General features: G+C 37.9%; 1 protein-coding gene across 1 annotated transcript in view; it reads right to left on the bottom strand.

The window, feature by feature from the left end:
• LOC137239546 (chaoptin) overlaps positions 1-18537 on the bottom strand; it is a 707303-nt gene that overhangs the window by 551654 nt on the left and 137112 nt on the right. Inside the window, exon 3 of the mRNA XM_067764973.1 lies at positions 9708-9804. The gene's annotated coding sequence lies outside the window, so the exon portion shown is untranslated. The remainder of the gene's footprint in view (positions 1-9707; positions 9805-18537) is intronic.

Genomic DNA, 18537 nt, shown 5'->3' with positions numbered 1-18537 from the left:
ATTTTGGGCATTTTAATCGCCTCTTAAGAGAAACATACGTGCCGCGGGGATATTCTAAACCCCATAACTCACCAGCTAAGAAGTCGGTTAAAGGATATAGTGAAGGGAGGAGCTATATTGTAGTAAAACCTTAAGCACTCTTCCTCTATACAAATTTGGCGAAAGGAAATGATGGGAAGGCTGACAAAGTACAAATCCACATCGAAACGTATTCAATATGTGAAGGTTAATTGACTGGGTCCCTCATATTTGCGCTGGTGCACTCTTTTAATTCTTTAATTTATTTAAATCAGTGAAGGTAGAGCAAGCTTCCATGAAATAACTTTATTCTCGTGTTTTATACCGCATCCGTTAGACATCTTCTAAGGCTGGTGAGGTTTTTCTGAACAACTTTCCTTGACAGAAGCACACTTGAGGAGCTAGCCAAATCACTGCCGAGAGGCACCTCAAATATTTTCTTTAGTAGTTCGATGTTAGTTGTACCGTCACTGTAGTCAGGAGCTTTGTTTCATTAGGTCATCATATCTACTACCTCTATACCACCGCGACATTGCATTTTAAGTACTTTTGACAGCTTCCTAGGACGGCAACCCTTTATCTTCTATCGCCATAAAGGATCTTAAATAATATCGTGTATGCATAAAAGTAGGCATAGCTTCATACTTTTTCTACTTTGCTTATCCGGCTCAGCACTAATTCTTTATATTAAATCTATAAATATTTTAAATAGTTCTCTTACGATCACCACTATGAACACATTCAGTATTCGTCAACTCTTTACTGACCTGTCAATTCAACTCTACCTATCTCTCGATTACCCCAAATCCATGTGATGCGATGTAATCATGATAAAGGCATATAGAAGCAGGAGTACAATAAGGATTTGGGGGTTCCTTATTGGTTTTAATCCAATTACGGTTTCCCTAGAAAAATCGCAGCAAACCGTTCACTGAGTGTATTTTTGGGTGGCCTCACTGGGTTGTCACATTTTAAGACCATCACCTAACACATGTCCAACAACCCTCCAGAGGATTAGTACTTATACGTCAGTCTTAGGAGGAGAAACTGAAGTCACAACTTTTCAGATAGCCAAATGTGAGCAGACATAGGGAGCAAGACTTATAATCATTTTTGCATATCTTTAGGCGTCACTGATATTAATTTGTAGGCATTTTCTAATCTGAACTATCTCAATCACCCCATAAATGTTGGAAAACACGATCAGTAGATACCAATCGCAGAAAATTTCTTAAAGTAATATATTTTTGCTGAAATATATGCAAAGTGAAGTAACAAGTCTTTGTCACAGCCTTGCGACAACAGCTGACTTGGTAACACATAGTACTAAATGTTGCATACTTTAGGGCGGGCCTAAAAAAGTTTGAGGCATTTGACTGCATAAGTAAGCACTTTTCAATTCATTTTTTTCCGGTTCCATTTTTTCTCGTAAAAAAACGCAATAATCTATTTTTTAGAAAAATGTTCGATGATTAAAAATTGTTTGCTTTCTGATTGAACTTTTTATACTCAGCTGAGCAGAGCTCACAGAGTATATTAACTTTGTTCGCATAACCGTAATCCCTAACGGCATAAAACTAATCGAGATAGATATAGATGATCTGGGTGAAACAAGAAATTCATTTAGCCATTTCCGCCCGTCCATCCGTCTGTCCGTCCGCCTGTAAACACGATAACTTAAGTAAATTTTGAGGTATCTTGATGAAATTTGGTATGTAGGTTCCTCGGCGCTGTTTAAAATGAACGAAATCGGATTACAACCACGCCCACTTTTTCGATATCGAAAATATCGAAAAACCGAAAAAGTGCGACAATTCATTACCAAAGACGGATAAAGCGATGAAACTTGGTAGGTGCGTTGATATTATGACGCAAAATAGAAAATTAGAAAAATTTTGGACAATGGGCGTGGCACCGCCCACTTTTATAAGAGGATAATTTAAAAGTTTTGCAAGTTGTAATTTGGCAGTCGTTGAAGATATCATGATGAAATTTGGTAGACACGTTACTCCTATTACTATATGTGGCTAAATAAAAATCAGCGAAATCGGATGACGAAGACGCCCACTTTTAAACAAAAAAATTTTTTTAAGTCAAATTTTAACAAAAAATTTAATATCTTTACAGTATAAAAGTAAATTATGTCAACATTCGACTCTAGTAATGATATTGTGAAACAAAATACAAAGATAAAAGAAAATTTCAAAATCGGCGTAACTCCGCCCTTTTTTATTTAATTTTTCTAGAATACTTTTAATGCCATAAGTCCAACAAAAATTTACCAATGCTTGTGAAATTTGGCAAGGACATAGATTCTAAGATTCTGTTTTCTGTGAAAATGGGGAAATCTGTTGAAGCCACGCCCAGTTTTTATACACAGTCGACCGCCTGTTCTTCCGCTCGGCCGTTAACAGGATAACTTGCGCAAAAAACGATATATCTTAACTAAACTTAGTTCACGTACTTATCTGAAGTCACTTTATCTTGGTATAAAATATGGCCGAAATCCGACTATGACCACGCCCACTTTACCGATATCGAAAATTACGAAAAATGAAAAAATGCCATAATTCTGTACCAAATATGAAAAAAGAGATGAAACATGGTAATTGGATTCGTTTTTTGACGCAAAATATAACTTTAGAAAAAACTTTGTAAAATGGGTGTGACACCTACCATATTAAGTAGAGGAAAATGAAGAAGTTCTGCAGGGCGAAATCAAAAGGCCTTGGAATATTGGCAGGAATACTGTTCGTGGTACGACATATATAAATAAATTAGCGGTACCCGACAGAAGATGTTCTGGGTCACCCTGGTCCACATTTTGGTCGATATCTCGAAAACGCCTTCACATATACAACTAAGGACTACTCCCTTTTAAAACCCTCATTAATACTTTTTATTTGATACCCATATCGTACAAACACATTGTAGAGTCATCCCTGGTCCACCCTTATTGCGATATCTCGAAAAGGCGTCCACCTCTAGAACTAAGGCCCACTACGTTTTAAATAATCATTAACACCTTCCATTTGATACACATGTCATACAAACACATTCCAGGGTTACCCTAGGTTCATTTTGCTAAATGGTAATTTCCCTTATTTTGTCTCCAAAGCTCTCAGCTGAGTATGTAATGTTCGGTTACACCCGAACGTAGCTTTCCTTACTTGTTTTCTTTCGAAATATGCACCACTGCTGTATATTTGGATGAATTACAGTTTTGATACTCAAATTGACGTCTTCTTCTAAGAAAATTTTTTATAAAAAATGTACTTTTTTTCTAGCTTTTCACTTTTCTGCGATGTGCGCACGTTTATATGACAGCTATCATAAATGCATGACAAGCATGTTAACGTATAAATAAATGAATGCATACATAGATAAATGTACCCTCTACACACATACATACGTCTATTCGGCCATAAATGCATTCTGCACGCTGATGGCGATGCTCATCATCCAACACCAAATTTTTCTGCTCATCATTACTCCTGTATGACGCAGAGCGTATATATACATAGCTATCCCCAATCAACCGCTATATCCAACGCATTACGAAAATAAATTGAAAACTACATAAATTTTCATTTAGCTTCGACACGCAACGATGCAGCGCAGCAACAACATCAGCAGCACATAGAAAGTGTTATGACGATGAGCGAGTAAGCAAAAATTGCTTAAAAAATTGTTAAAAAAAATTGTTTATGCCATTGAGGTGATTGCGTTTTTGTTAACACATAAGCGATTGCATAAACATACATTCACACATGCACAGCTATTTTACGCAGCATAGTTATAGGCGAAATTGTGTAGCATATAAAACGATTTTTGTAAACGAATGAAAATTTATATTAATAAATAAATTTGCATGCCTCACATATATATGTACATTGTATATGTATGTACATATGTGCATGCAGTGATATGTGGTGTAGGTATTAACTTTTATGTAGAAATAAAGCCTTGTTCAACTTTATTACATCAGTTTAGGCGTATGGTGATGCTGATGGATTTCAAAATATTTTAAGCAGCAAAATTTTGTATAAAATATTATTAATTAAAAATGAACGTTTTCCACGTTTTTTCAATACCAATCAATATTATGTTGCTTTTAATAAACAATTTCGAGCTAATCCAGAATCAGCGCCTAAAAATATGCAAAGTTGTTAAAATGTAATTTACATGTGAATTGCAAGCGCGCATGCATTTTAATAAAATATAATATATAACATTTTAAATTATCAATTTCAAGACGAACAGACTACCTGATTCCCTATCTGCACTTCGAGGTGGACGGTTAGCGCAAGGGTGCGCAAATGGCGGTACATGTGTACACAGATGGTTCCAAAGTAGTGGAAGGAGTAGGGTCTGCGGTGTACTGTGATGATCCGGACATAAGCAGATCCTACAGGCTAACGGATTACTGTAGCGTTTTCCAAGCGGAAATTTTAGCCGTAACCAAAGCAGTAGAAACCCTGGCATATAATAGCCCAAGCTGCAATCGTGTTAACTTTTATATTGACAGTCAAGCAGCAATTAACGCAATAATCTCGCATAGCACAGCATCTAAATGCGAGTTAGAGTGTAAACAGTCTCTGGAGAGAATCGGGACAGGAAGAAGCATACATCTATATTGGGTCCTAGGGCATATGGGAATAGATGGAAATGAAAAAGCGGACGAACTAGCTAAAAAGGGCGCATCCGTTGAAGCTTGCTCCGTAGGCGTCCCAATTAGACTGGGCGAGATTAAGCGAAGGCGAGAGGTGCACATGATCGACCAAGCGGGAAAGGCGTGGGTTCAAGCGCGGGGCTGTAAAGTGTCGAAGATTATGTGTAGGTCTTACAACATTAGACTAACAAAGTTCCTTCTATCATTAAAAAGAGAGGACTGTAGACTCAGGACGGGTATTCTGACTGGACACTGCCTTCTGGCGTCACATGCCTTTAAATTAGGCTTGGTCAGTGATAGCAGATGTAGGAAGTGCGGGTTGGAGGAGGAAACGTTCGAGCACGTTCTGTGCTCGTGCTCTGCACTTGCCAGGCTAAGACTCCAGCTATTAGGAGTGATCAGATCTAGAAGCAGCAAGTGGCTTAAGTCCTAGGAAGCTTCTAGTATTTGCCAAGAGGACGGAGTTATTTTATAACATAGGTCCTGGTTTTTGATATGGTTTTTCAGTTTGGTTGTTAAAACAAACTTCTGGTAACACTACGGACTCAATCAGTCTATGTGAGGTCCTCATGGACCGGCCAGTTCAACCTAACCTAACCTAAATTGTCAAAATACGCTATTTAAAGTTTGAAGGAAATAAATATGTTTTAAAAATTTAAAATGCAAATTTAAGCGCTTCAACTAGTCTATGAAATGTCTACAGCAAGTTTGTTGTATATCACTAAATATGGTTAGAGGTACAAAGAGACAAAGAAAAATACGAGTAAATCACAAAAAGCTCTCTGCTTACACAAAAATGTGCTGCGTTAGTAAAAATTATCTTGTTTTCTTGCAAACATACAAAGGCACGCCAAAAAGTATGCCTAAAAAATATTGATGATACGGAGAAAACTGGCAAAAAAAAACAACAACGAATAGGGAACACGAAAAAAATAAGAAATTCACATCTCTCTGTACGATTTCGATCTCAACCAAAAATAAATTCAAAAACGTAAAAGCTAAACACTAGCTCTGTACAAGCAATGACTAAGCTGCTTTGGATATCACTATAAGCTAGCATACAGAAATATGTATGTACAATGATAAGCGGAACTCTTTAGAAGTCAGCTACCGTTGTAAGAGAAAGGCCGTATTCGAAATAGGAAGCAAACAAATTCCGTGGAAAGAACATTAAAACAACTTTTACAAAAGAAATAAGGTTAGCAAAAGGTCGCTGCTACATATTGCAACGCACGTTCAAAATCTCGAGCGATTCGGGTCAACGCTACGGTGTTGACCTAGGGGTTAAATAAATTTCGCAATCAAAATCAACTGGTTTGAACTCTGGTATGAGGACGGACCTGCATAAGATAAGGTACGATTAAACAAATTTGCGGCTTTAGAAAGCTTTTTTAGTCTTACCTACCTGAACATAGACTTTATGCTTTTCACTTCAAAGCCAAGCGGAAATGGAGAAGTTGATTATCGATAGACATTTCTTAAATTGGAAAAAATCACATAAATCGACAAATGACTACAAAATAGTATCTTAGAGACTCTAGGGGTTATTACGACAACACCATGCACACATTCAGCGTTTCACTCAGTCAATCACAGAACGTTACTGCAAGACCAGAAAGGAACTACTATTCGAACTAGTTTCAAAATTTGGACTGCAAATTATTTATGTGGTTGGCAGGCATCGGTTCGGATCAGGAACCTAACTTCAAAACCAGGAAGAATTAAAAAAGGTGTGCCGAAGGGTGGTGTGATATCACCACTTTCGTCAAAGTTTTAGAAGTCGATGCTCCCTTCCCCAACCGAAAAAGTTACCAATAAAAAACTACACTCATAACTGCGCATTAATGCAAGCAGGTCCTAGCCCTTCCATTATTGAGCTATGCTGTAAAGTGTTGTTTAGTTTTTCTACTTTTTCGCCTCGCGTAACTTAGCTCTATCGCCGACCAAGTCTTCGGCGATCTTATTTACGACGTGGACGTGGCAAATGTCAACAATATTGGAAATCGATGTTGATTACATTATGCTAACGAATGTCTGTCGTACAAAAATATTGGATGCGACTTTCGATAACAACCTCCATTTTGGCGATCAGGCAGCAACAATTATAGCTATGTGTGTGTGCCACGCTTTTCCGCTGGTCGCTGAGCTTAAAAGAAATTAACTGGAGGAAGCTGCAGGCCTGTCAAAACACTATGCTCAGAACTGCCACAGGATGTCTTCTCATCTACAGGTGAAACCCCCCTATAAAGAAGAGAACGACATCATAAACAAACCGTTTATGTTTAATACTCAGCAATCTGGGCATTTTAACAGATATCTGATTGAAGGGGCCTGTCTCCCAGGGACAAAAGGAGTCACCTACGAAAATACTTTAGAAATTTGGCACACAAGAATTCAGCCGTTTGAACCAGATGAGCATATACAGGTCCTCAGCCTCATCCAAGAAGAATCGGCAAGTCTTATGCCGATGAATACCTGCCGAACTCCATTCTCAGGGTCCAATACCCGAAACTGGTAGTTGAGGAAAACAGACTTGCTATGGTGGCGCGGGTCACTCCGGCGCCACTACGATCTAGCTATCGTGATAAGTAAATATCGTAGTTATCCAGAACCAACCCCGACATACGCAATGCATGCTCCGCATGTAATGAGTCCCTTCAATTTAAATTACTATTTAGAACAAGAAGAAAATAACCAGGGTTCTAGAAAATTGGTCATATAAATCGTTCCCGAGATGATCGGACTAGTAACTCAGCGGTGATTGCTATCTGAACGTAAGGGATCTATATCCTGCAAAGGACCATCAACATTGATAACACTCCCCAAAACCATCGGGGAGTGTCTTTATCGTTACGTAGGAAATAAAATAAAAGGTTTATAAAGCTTTTTTATAAATTTTTTTATTTTTTATGAATAAGGTGATTAAATGTTTCAGATTTGATTGTCAATATAACAAAAATAAATTCTTTTCAATAGTATATAAAATATTAGAATACCCGGCAGATTTGGTTCTTCTCAATAATAGAGTTGCCTACATTTAAAAATTTTATTTCGCTTCCCTTCTTCATTCTTACTCCATTCCTTTCTACTTGACCTCCCTTATTCTTGTCCATCCCTTCCATTTATTTTCCTCCTACTCCGGTACCAATTCCCATTCCGACTACCGACTCCACTCAAACTCCAACTCTCGTTCTCACTCACACTTTCAATGCCACCCTCATTCTCACTCACACTCCCACTTTCATTACTACCTTTACTCCCAGTCCTACTCCCACTTACACTCCTAGCCCCACTCCAAATCTTAGTTCGGCTCCTACTCCCTCTCTAACTCCCATTCCGACTCCCTCTACCTCTCTCACCGCAATACCAACCTTGGAATACCTGATGTATTTACTTTCTCAATAAACAGAATAATTTTTCATATTGTAGCTTCTACAAACAAAAAAGAGTTTGTATCTTTTTTCCTCTTCATTCTCTTCTAAATGTTGGACTGTCTCTCCTTCGTACCTTTTCCCTCTCTCTTCCCGCCCTCTACAATTCTCTCAATCCTTTCTTCTCCTAGCACATTCTTCCTTTTAATCTCCATTGCCTACTCCCAATTTCTATCCTCTCTCTCAACCTTTCTATTTTTCTTCCTCTCACACTTCTCATTCTCTCCGTCTCCTACTCTCGTCTTATCTCCTACTTTCCTTTTGCTCTTTTTCAGCCTATGACCCGTTGTATAACTCTTTATCTTCATCTAGCTCTTCTTCTTAACCTCCCTCCACCCCTTGTTAAAACCCTCATTAGCATATCCTATTTGATACCTTTATTGTGAAAACACATTCTGGTATAATCCTGATCCACATTTTGGTCTTTAGCTCGTAAATAAATCTACAAATGGATCTAAAACCTACTTACAAACCATTTAAGAAACATTACAAAATAAACGCGATGTTGAATTGTAAAATTACCAACAGATTTTCTTTCGCTTTTATTTATGAGATTAAACTTTTCGAAAAACCCTCTTTATAATAAGATTCAAACCAATCGCACCATCCGAAAAGAAAGGATCGCAAATATTAACCTTGCCGAAGGGGAACCACTGTACTAAATTTCAATCAAATCCTTGTATAAATTCGCTTTTTTTTGAAAAGAGTCGGTCCGTGGTCCACTTTACGGAAATGAAAGTTTCTTAAATAATGAGCCAGTCAAGAAGGTACGCCCATGCTAAATTTTAAACAAATCACCATAATTACGATTTGTCAGAATAAGTTCGGCCGCTGCTCCTCATCCAGGGAAAAACTGTCTTGAATAATAGGCCAGTCAGGGAAGTACCTTTGTACCAAATTTCAAGAAAATCGCCCAAAAACCTGGTCGGCCGCTGGTTCATTTCCTGGCAAGATATGAGAGAAGACGGATGCTTTGATAAGCGCAATGCAAAGCTTTATGGCTTCAGAGCTTCCGCAACGCAGTTTTCAACCTCACCTACGCGAGGGGATCCTATTACAAACATGAGTGGACCATACACATAGTTAGCGGACGCGGCTCTAGCGACCCCAAGTTCCTTATTTAACTAGGAAGTGGGGGCGGGATGGCCTAGAAGGTTTAATGTGGTCATATAAATCGTTCCCGAGATGGTCGGGCTAGTACCTTTATAGTGCTTGTTACCGAAACGTACTGAATCTATATCCAGCAAAAGACCATCTCCATCGATAACACTCCGCAAAATTTTCGGGGAGTGTCTTTATCGTTAATCCAACAACAACGGACCAAATTATGAGTCTAACCTATCCTAAAATCCTCTTAAACATACATACAAAATCGGTCAAGTCGTTTAGGCGGAGTGCAGTCACAAACACACGTACAGAAGAAATATATATTTACATTAACTGCTTTTAGTGAGTGACAGTAAACTTCAGAGCTTTTTTAAATTTTTTTGTTATATAATGATTATTATGACACAAGGTTTCAACCCTGATAGGTTTGACTAAAAATGTTAAAAATATAATAATTTATAACTTGAATCACTACTTACATAAATTGATGAGTTTTCTTTGATATAACGTTCCAGAACAAATCATATGCCATATCTAGCAGTGCACGCGTCAAGCAAACCTCATTGGAGCGTCTCACTGAAAAAAAAATATATACATATATTCAAACAAGCTCATTTCTTTACCTAATAACAAGAAAGGGCAAAAGAAGTAATTTTTACATGTATATACATCTGCACTTAAACTTTGTATGGAATGGTAAGTGAACAATTTTATCCACACTTATGAAAGAGGTGTTTTTATAAAATCTGTACTTCCAAGTTTCATTATGTACTTTCTATCCTACATTTCAATTAAAAAACTAAATTTTGTCTAAGTATTATAAAAACTTGTAAATAATGCATATTTACATAATATTTATACAAATGAATGAAGTGAGCGCGGGACGAGGGAGGAGTTCCTACTTTTGCTGCAGTGCTACTGTATTGTGCTGCCAAATGTGTTATATGTGTATATAAATGTAAAAGAAATGCAGTTAATGGCATTATATTAAGCATACAGCACAATGCAAATAGATAAAAGTTAAAGTTTTATTTGGCTATCACTTACTACCGGTTGTATTTACACGAGCATAACGGAAGTGAGATATTATTTTATTTGTATAGAATTGCTTACAAACTGAAGACATATTTATATACTACATAGCACAATAGATTGCTCCAATTGCTTCAAGCTAGAAAAATCGTAAAAAATAAGGTAGCGATAGAGCTTTTGAAATGGTCTTAAATTTTTATTTTTATACTCAGTTGAGCAGAGCTCACAGAGTATATTAACTTTGATTGGATAACGGTTGGTTGTACAGGTATAAAGGAATCGAGATAGATATAGACTTGCATATATCAAAATCATCAGGATCGAAAAAAAATTTGAATGAGCCATGTCCGTCCGTCGGTCCGTCTGTCCGTTAACACGATAACTTGAGTAAATTTTGAGGTATCTTGATGAAACTTGGTACGTAGGTTCCTAAGCACTCATCTCAGATCGCTATTTAAAATGAACAATATCGGACTATAACCACGCCCACTTTTTCGATATCGAAAATTTCGAAAAACCGAAAAAGTGCGATAATTAATTACCAAAGATGGATAAAGCGATGAAACTTGGTAAGTTGAACTGATGATGCAGAATAGAAAATTAGTAAAATTTTGGACAATGGGCGTGGCACCGCCCACTTTTAAAAGAAGGTAATTTAAAACTTTTGCAAGCTGTAATTTGCCTGTCGTTGAAGATATCATGATGAAATTTGGCAGGAGCGTTACTCCTATTACTATATGTATGCTAAATAAAAATTAGCAAAATCGGAGAACGACCACGCCCACTTTAAAAAAAATGTTTTTAAAGTCAAATTTTAACAAAAAATTTAATATTTTTACAGTATATAAGTAAATTATGTTAACATTCAACTCCAGTAATGACATGGTGCAACAAAATGCAAAAATAAAAGAAAATTTCAAAATGGGCGTGGCTCCGCCCTTTTCAATTTAATTTGTCTAGGATACTTTTAATGCCATAAGTCGAACAAAAATTTACCAATCCTTGTGAAATTTGGTAGGGGCTTAGATTCAGTTTTTATACACAGTCGATCGGCCGTTAACACGATAACTTGAGCAAAAATCGATATATCTTTACTAAACTCAGTTCACGTACTTATCTGAACTCACTTTGTATTGGTATAAAAAATGGCCGAAATCCGACTATGACCACGCCCACTTTTTCGATATCGAAAATTACGAAAAATTAAAAAAATGCCATAATTTTATACCAAATACGAAAAAAGGGATGAAACATGATAAGGTAATTGGATTGGTTTATTGACGCAAAATATAACTATAGAAAAAAACTTTATAAAATGGGTGTGACACCTACCATATTAAGTAGAATGAAAAGAAAAAGTTCTGCAGGACGAAATAAAAAACCCTTGAAATCTTGGCAGGAATACTGTTCGTGGTATTATATATATAAATAAATTAGCGGTATCCAACAGATGATGTTCTGGGTCACCCTGGTCCACATTTTGGTCGATATCTGGAAAACGCCTTCAGATATACAACTACCACCACTCCCTTTTAAAAGCCTCATTAATGCCTTTAATTTGATACCCATATCGTACAAACAAAGTTAGAGTCACCCCTGGTCCACCTTTATGGCGATATCTCGAAAAGGCGACCACCTATAGAACTAAGCCCCACGCCCTTTTAAAATACTCATTAACACCTTTCATTTGATAACCATATCGTACAAACAAAGTCTAGAGTCACTCCTGGTCCACCTTTATGGCGATATCTCGAAAAGGCGTCCCCCTATAGAACTAAGCCCCACGCCCTTTTGAAATACTCATTAACGCCTTTCGTTTGATACCCATATCGTACAAACAAATTCTAGGGTCACCCCTGGTCCACCTTTATGGCGATATCTCGAAAAAGCGTCCACCTATAGAACTAAGTCCCACTCCATTTTAAAATGCTCATTAACCCCTTTCATTTGATACCCATATCGTACAAACAAATTCTAGGGTCACCTCTGGTCCACCTTTATGGCGATATCTCGAAACGGCGTCCACCTATGGAACTAAGGATGACTCCGTTTTAAAATACTCATTAGCACCTTTCATTTGATACCCATATCGTATAAACACATTCTAGAGTCACCCCTGGTCCACCTTTATGCCGATATCTCGAAAAGGCGACCACCTATACAACTACCACCACTCCCTTTTAAAACCCTCATTAATATCTTTAATTTGATACCCATATCGTACAAACACATTCTAAAGTCACGCCTGGTCCACCTTTATGGCGATATCTCGAAAAGGCGTCCACCTATAGAACTAAGGCCCGCTCCCTTTTAAAATGTTCACTAACCCCTTTCATTTGATACCCATATCTTACAAACAAATTCTAGGGTCACCCCTGGTCCACCTTTATGGCGATATCTCGAAACGGCGTCCACCTATGGAACTAAGGATCACTCCCTTTTAAAATACTCATTAACACCTTTGATTTGATACCCATATCGTACAAACAAATTCTAGGGTCACCCCTGGTCCACCTTTATAGCGATATCCCTAAATGGCGTCCACCTATAGAACTATGGCCCACTCCCTGATAAAATACTCTTTAATACCTTTATTTGATACACATGTCATACAAACACATTCCAGGATTACCCTCGGTTCATTTTCCTACATGGTTATTTTCCCTTATGTTTTCACCATAGCTCTCAACTGAGTATGTAATGTTCGGTTACACCCGAACTTAACCTTCCTTACTTGTTTTATGTACATTTATTTAAAAAAAAATTAAAAAATTTTTTTTTTTTTATAAAAACGCATCATACCAGTAAATTGTCAAAATAAGCAAACAATAAATGCGAAAATGCAACAATGCGGAAATAAAACGGAAATATGTTAGAGCTGAAAGAGCAAACAACTGCCAAACGAGCTTCGTCGCAATCGATGCGTCAGCTGTAGCTGTGACTAGTGATGTACCACACAGGGTATTTCAAGCAACGGGACTTAGTACGATGCAAAACATACTAGGGTATTTCAAAAGATAAAAAAAGAATGCAGGGGGCAACTGCTTAAGTACTATTTACCCCGGCACTACTGTCAAGTAACCCGTCGGGAGCCCCCTAGCGGGGAGGCTTAGAATGAAGCAGCGCCAGGTACACCTGTTGCAAAAGGCGACTAGACTACCAAATTGATTCAAGGGGCTGTGTAGCGTAATCCCTTCAAGGGGTGCCAGCGCAATTTATAGCTTCCCAACCCAATTGTCAACCTTGCAATCGGCAAAGGACCATCAACATCTATAATACTCCCCAAAACAACAACAACCCGTCGGAAGGGGATATCGCAACGCACACAACGTCTGTTGGGGTCACACAGCGGCATTTGATGAGCTGTGTATAAAGCCCGCATACGTATACCCCGCTTAATTTCCATCTTGCAAACTGCACACATGTGTTGACCGGTAATGGACAACAAGAATTATCTTAAAATTGAGTTTTCATTTATTCATGATTGATAGGGTTTTGTATGGTGCCTGGAAATTCACGCTATCTTTAGGATTCGCATTTCAGCAGGCTAAAGAGGTCATGTCTTCAATGCGCGCCGTAGCTTCTTTATGTCTCGATTGTATAATGAGAACAGCAAATTCTTTTTGGATTGTAGATAAGTGTCTATTAATCCAGACCAGGTTTTTTCGAATCAAACTTTTGTAAAATCGTGCGGACCCGTTTTAAATTCATTCGCAACTTTCACTACAGTTTGTGAGATTTCTACTAAGCCTAGGTTAATTCCATTATGCAGGTCTTTTGAAGCTAATTAAGTGGTAGCCATAATTGAATCTACCCATCGGGTCGTGCAAATCAGATTATGATTTCTTCAGAGGCGTTTTACATCTACAGAAATTGTTTCACTCGAAAACATTGTTCTAGTTTTATGGAATCAAATTTCAGATCCTTCCCCTACTTGACAGTGGGTTCGCCTGAAACCCAGTAGCGAATCGTCTTGATTTCGAACAACTATAGCATTAAAAGATGGTACACCACTCGCTGTGGTTTCAACTGACACTTTCAATAATGGAGATTGCCTCATTTGCAGACCTTTTGCATGTGTTCTTAACTGGTTCAGTCATAGGTAGTTCCCAGATAGTCTCTGTATTAGATTGACTATCTTAAATATATATATAGCACAGACTTAAGCCCTGTTTCTGTTGTGTGATTTCTTGTGACTGTCTCCCATTTTTCCTGCGGGGCAGTTGACTTCTCCGTAGAATTTTTTTCACATAATTCACCTCGGCCACATTTGTGCTCCCCCTCTCTGCTTCACTTTTCCCTTCTACTGAAGTTATCAGTGCCACCAAACCAGAAGCTAAGAAGAAAAATGCTAATGTTGTATTATGATTATTACAAGGCTTTCATGCACTGCGACCTTTATTAAGGCCGATTGTGGTTTTAATGTATTTAGTTACTTTTCCAAGCTTTTTACATCATATTAGGAAGAGATTAAGAGTCAAGCCACCTAGATTGGAGAGTATCTGCCTTTTCAAAGGCGCATTATCAGAGAATGTGAACCGGCGTTTCATCCTTACTTAAGTAATATAGTAGGCTACAGTGTCTTGTAAAGTATGCAGTGAGAGTTCGTAGGTCTTCTTTGCTTAGAATAATGAGTTTAGATGATACTCTAGTTGATGAGATTATAAACAACTCGTCCTGTCTTTGTTCTAGGTATTCAATCCAGTGTTGCTAAGCTGTTTTGTTTCCCAGTTACCTTTAGTTTCCCTAGTGTGAGTCCTCAGAAGACCTCTGGGCCATAGAATGCTATTAAAGCACCCATCCTCGCTAGATAGTCTGCCTGTATATTACCTTCACACCCCTAACACCCGTAACCTGTCCTAACAAAACTTTTTTTTTTGCTTCCAAGGCTGCCTAGCTGACTAAAATAATGAAGATATTACCCGAGGATAAACCTCTTAATAGAAGTTCTTTACTGCAAACTTCTTTTGCATGGATTTCTGCATGAAAAATAAGGAGGAGCAATCCATTGGCATCGATTTCTTGTAGTTTGGCTTATATATGCCAGCTCCCGTTCTTCCGTCATTAATTTCTGCATCATCCTTGAACCACAGCTATAAATCATGGACAGTATATGGATTCCTTGTATTCCAAAGGGTTCTGTTCACAATGGACACCCATAAATTACGTGAGATCCTGAGCGTAGGGGCTATTCCATCACGTAGTTGCAATACGGGATTTCTCCGAGTATTTTTCTTATTTCTTTCAATATGACATGTGATGTAATTTCCAAATATCAACTCTTGAGTAGCGCGTCACTTTTTGCGATACCCAGTTCGAAATCACCAGTTTTTTTATGGCGCGTACCGAGTTCAATTACAGTCCTAACAACCGCTTCCACTAATGCTGCTTGCTGCTTTCACAACAACTACTCATTGTTTGCTTCGTTGACTCGCATTGCCCTTAAATGGCGGGAAATATTATCGCTGCACTAAAGATCCCAACAAATTTTTCTAGCTTTTTTTGGCTGCCTTCACTACTAAGTATTTTGCCTCCCTACTCCACATAGTTCTTTATCACAAGCAACGTAATTGTTTGCCATGCAACAACTGCAATTCCACAGCAATACTTGAGGAGCTTAGCCTTAAACTCTACTTTTCATAGTGTTTTATGAAGCTCATTCTTCTTCTTCTTATACGCTTTTTCTACCGTGTCTACTGCACTTCCGCTTCATTGCCATGGCAGTGCAGTTTCACCTGTTTTCGTTTTCATTGCTGAGTGAGTAACTCTTTTGTATGTGTGTCGGTTTGTGTCTTCTTTTTTTTGCAGCTTTTTTTGTAAATGCAATTTTGCAATTTTCTACGTGCCGTGCGCACGCGCATACAACTTCCTACATCTGTGCGGCACAATCTTGGCAAACGGTGCTTTGCGTGCAATCATTGTCTACGTCAATTTCAAAGTCCTACTCCATCCTTCTTCTCCTTTTCATACAACTTGTTTCCTTTGCACCGCAAAATTCAGCGACGCGTGTTTATTCTCTCCACGCTCACTCTTCAAGTTTACTCACTAAACAGGATAATCGAAAATAATGTTTGCGTTTTGCAGCAGTGCTTGCACACACACACACACATAAACACACCTGCATGCGCATATTTACTTTTCCACTTATATTTATTTATTTATATGCCGCAGGATACTATGATCTCCTTACGAATGGATTGTTGTCAGTGGTTTCTATTGTTGTGGTTGTTGTTGTTAAATGGTATTCTTTTCAAATCTTTGTTTGCATTCCTATTTGGGGCGCATATTTATAGCTTTGCCGCCATCGCCATCTTCATCGTTACCTTGAGCAATTTTCCACATTTTATACTACATTTGGCACTTCTACGAAAGCAGTTAAGGTGGGACAAGCGTGGTAAAGGTAAAAGTGAGACTATTCATCATTTTTTGCAAACTTTCCTTTCTATTATTAGCTCGTTGTGCAATTTAATAGCTTTCTCTAGTTAGCATAAAATGTTACCGAATGCTCAAGTGAAAGGCTTTTTATAGACCGTAGAAGTTAGCCCAGGTGGACGGCTAAAATATCTACCGAGAAGTTTAGGCAGTGTGAGCTTCAAATGTACCTTATTTTCGAGACGCGAAGACTAGCTTACTTATCGGAGCGCGATTTTCTTTAGTAGGTTTATTATTGAACCTCATAAATTTTAGGCAATACGTTTTTCTACTGATCTTTTTAGATTTTAATTTTAAATGGTTTTCCATATGTCCCAGTTGCGCAGGAACCTCTCCCTATACTGCCATCGTATGATGGCTCCGTAGAACTGCCTGTCAGGCCCTTGCAGAGATGTCAACTGTTGTGGAATATTTCTTTTTTCAAGCGGTACAAGTTTCCAGAGCCCGATAACACGAGTCCTGCACAAAGTCGAATTATTTACATCAATTTCCTAGGCTACATCCAAAGCTTTAAAACATGGTCAAAGTCACCTTCATTCCAACGTTTGGTAAAAGCTCCCTTGTATATACTAAGGACTTCAAAACATTCTCGCTGTGCTTATCTTACAACCGTTGGAGCGCCTTACAGAGTTGCTCGGGGGTTACCATTGGCAGTGCAGATCTCCTCTTCGACCTACAGATCAAAGGAAGCTGCTCTTCTTCCGATTATAAAATAAATAGAGAAGTCGATGGAACAAAACGAATTTTCTCTAGAATGACTTTTTATTCCCTTTAATGGTAGATAGACTCAGCTAAAATTCAGCTATAAACTTTAAGCTACAGAAATGTCGCATTGGAACAGGATGAGGCCGAAATCAAGAAGGTAAAAACAAGTAAAGGTGTCTAAGTTCGGGTGTAACCGAACATTATATACTCAGCGTGAGCTTCAATTGTACATTTCATTTCAGATAAATTACTTCTCTACATAACACGTGGCACCGCCCGTTTAAAAAAATGACTCACCATTTCCTCTTAAAATAAAACTTGATAAGTGATATGTCATTGATTGAGACCTATTTTTGCTAAATTATAGCTTATTATTCTAGTCTACGACCCTTTTAAACTTGTTTTATATCTAAGTTGCCGTGGTCTTTAACCGATCCCGTCTATTTGTACTAGAAATATTTTCCGCTATAAGGAAAATATGTGTAAACAATTTCATTACGATCCGTTAATTTTTCTTCGAGTTATGGCTCCCGAAGCATAGAAAATTGCTTCGTAATAAAAGTGGCGGCGGAACGCCCATTTTTATACCTTTCATGAACATGAAATGGTATATTAACTTTTGTCCGATGTTTGTAACATTGAGAAATATAGAAGATAGACTCACCATTAAGTATACCGAATTGATCAGGGCGACGAACTGAATTGATATAGCCATGTCCGTCTGTCCGTCTGTCTGTTTGAACGCAAACTAGTCCCTCTAATTTTGAGATATCTCAATGAAATTTGGCACAAGGATGTATTTTTGTATTATATTAGACATTTGTCGGATCCGGTAGGATCTGACCACTATAACATATATCTATCTCCCATACAACCGATCGTTTAGATAAGACGATTTTGGTCATTCCTGCCGCAATTTAAAAAGTATAAACGAGAAACTCGGTGATATATATTCTAATTATCATAGAAGATATCCTGAAAAAATCCCTTTGATCGGGGCTATATATGGTATATATCCCATACAACCGATCGTTCAGATAGAAAGATTTTTAGCAATTTCTCCCTTAATTTCCAATATAAAAACGTTAAACTTTGTGATATTTATTCTCAATGTCACAGAAGATTTCCTGAAAAAATCAC

The sequence above is a fragment of the Eurosta solidaginis genome, chromosome 2, assembly GCF_040869045.1.
Source record: "Eurosta solidaginis isolate ZX-2024a chromosome 2, ASM4086904v1, whole genome shotgun sequence".
Taxonomy (NCBI): Eukaryota; Metazoa; Arthropoda; class Insecta; order Diptera; family Tephritidae; genus Eurosta; species Eurosta solidaginis.
The sequence above is the reverse complement of the archived record's forward strand: the minus strand, read 5'-3'. Positions and strand labels throughout refer to the sequence as shown.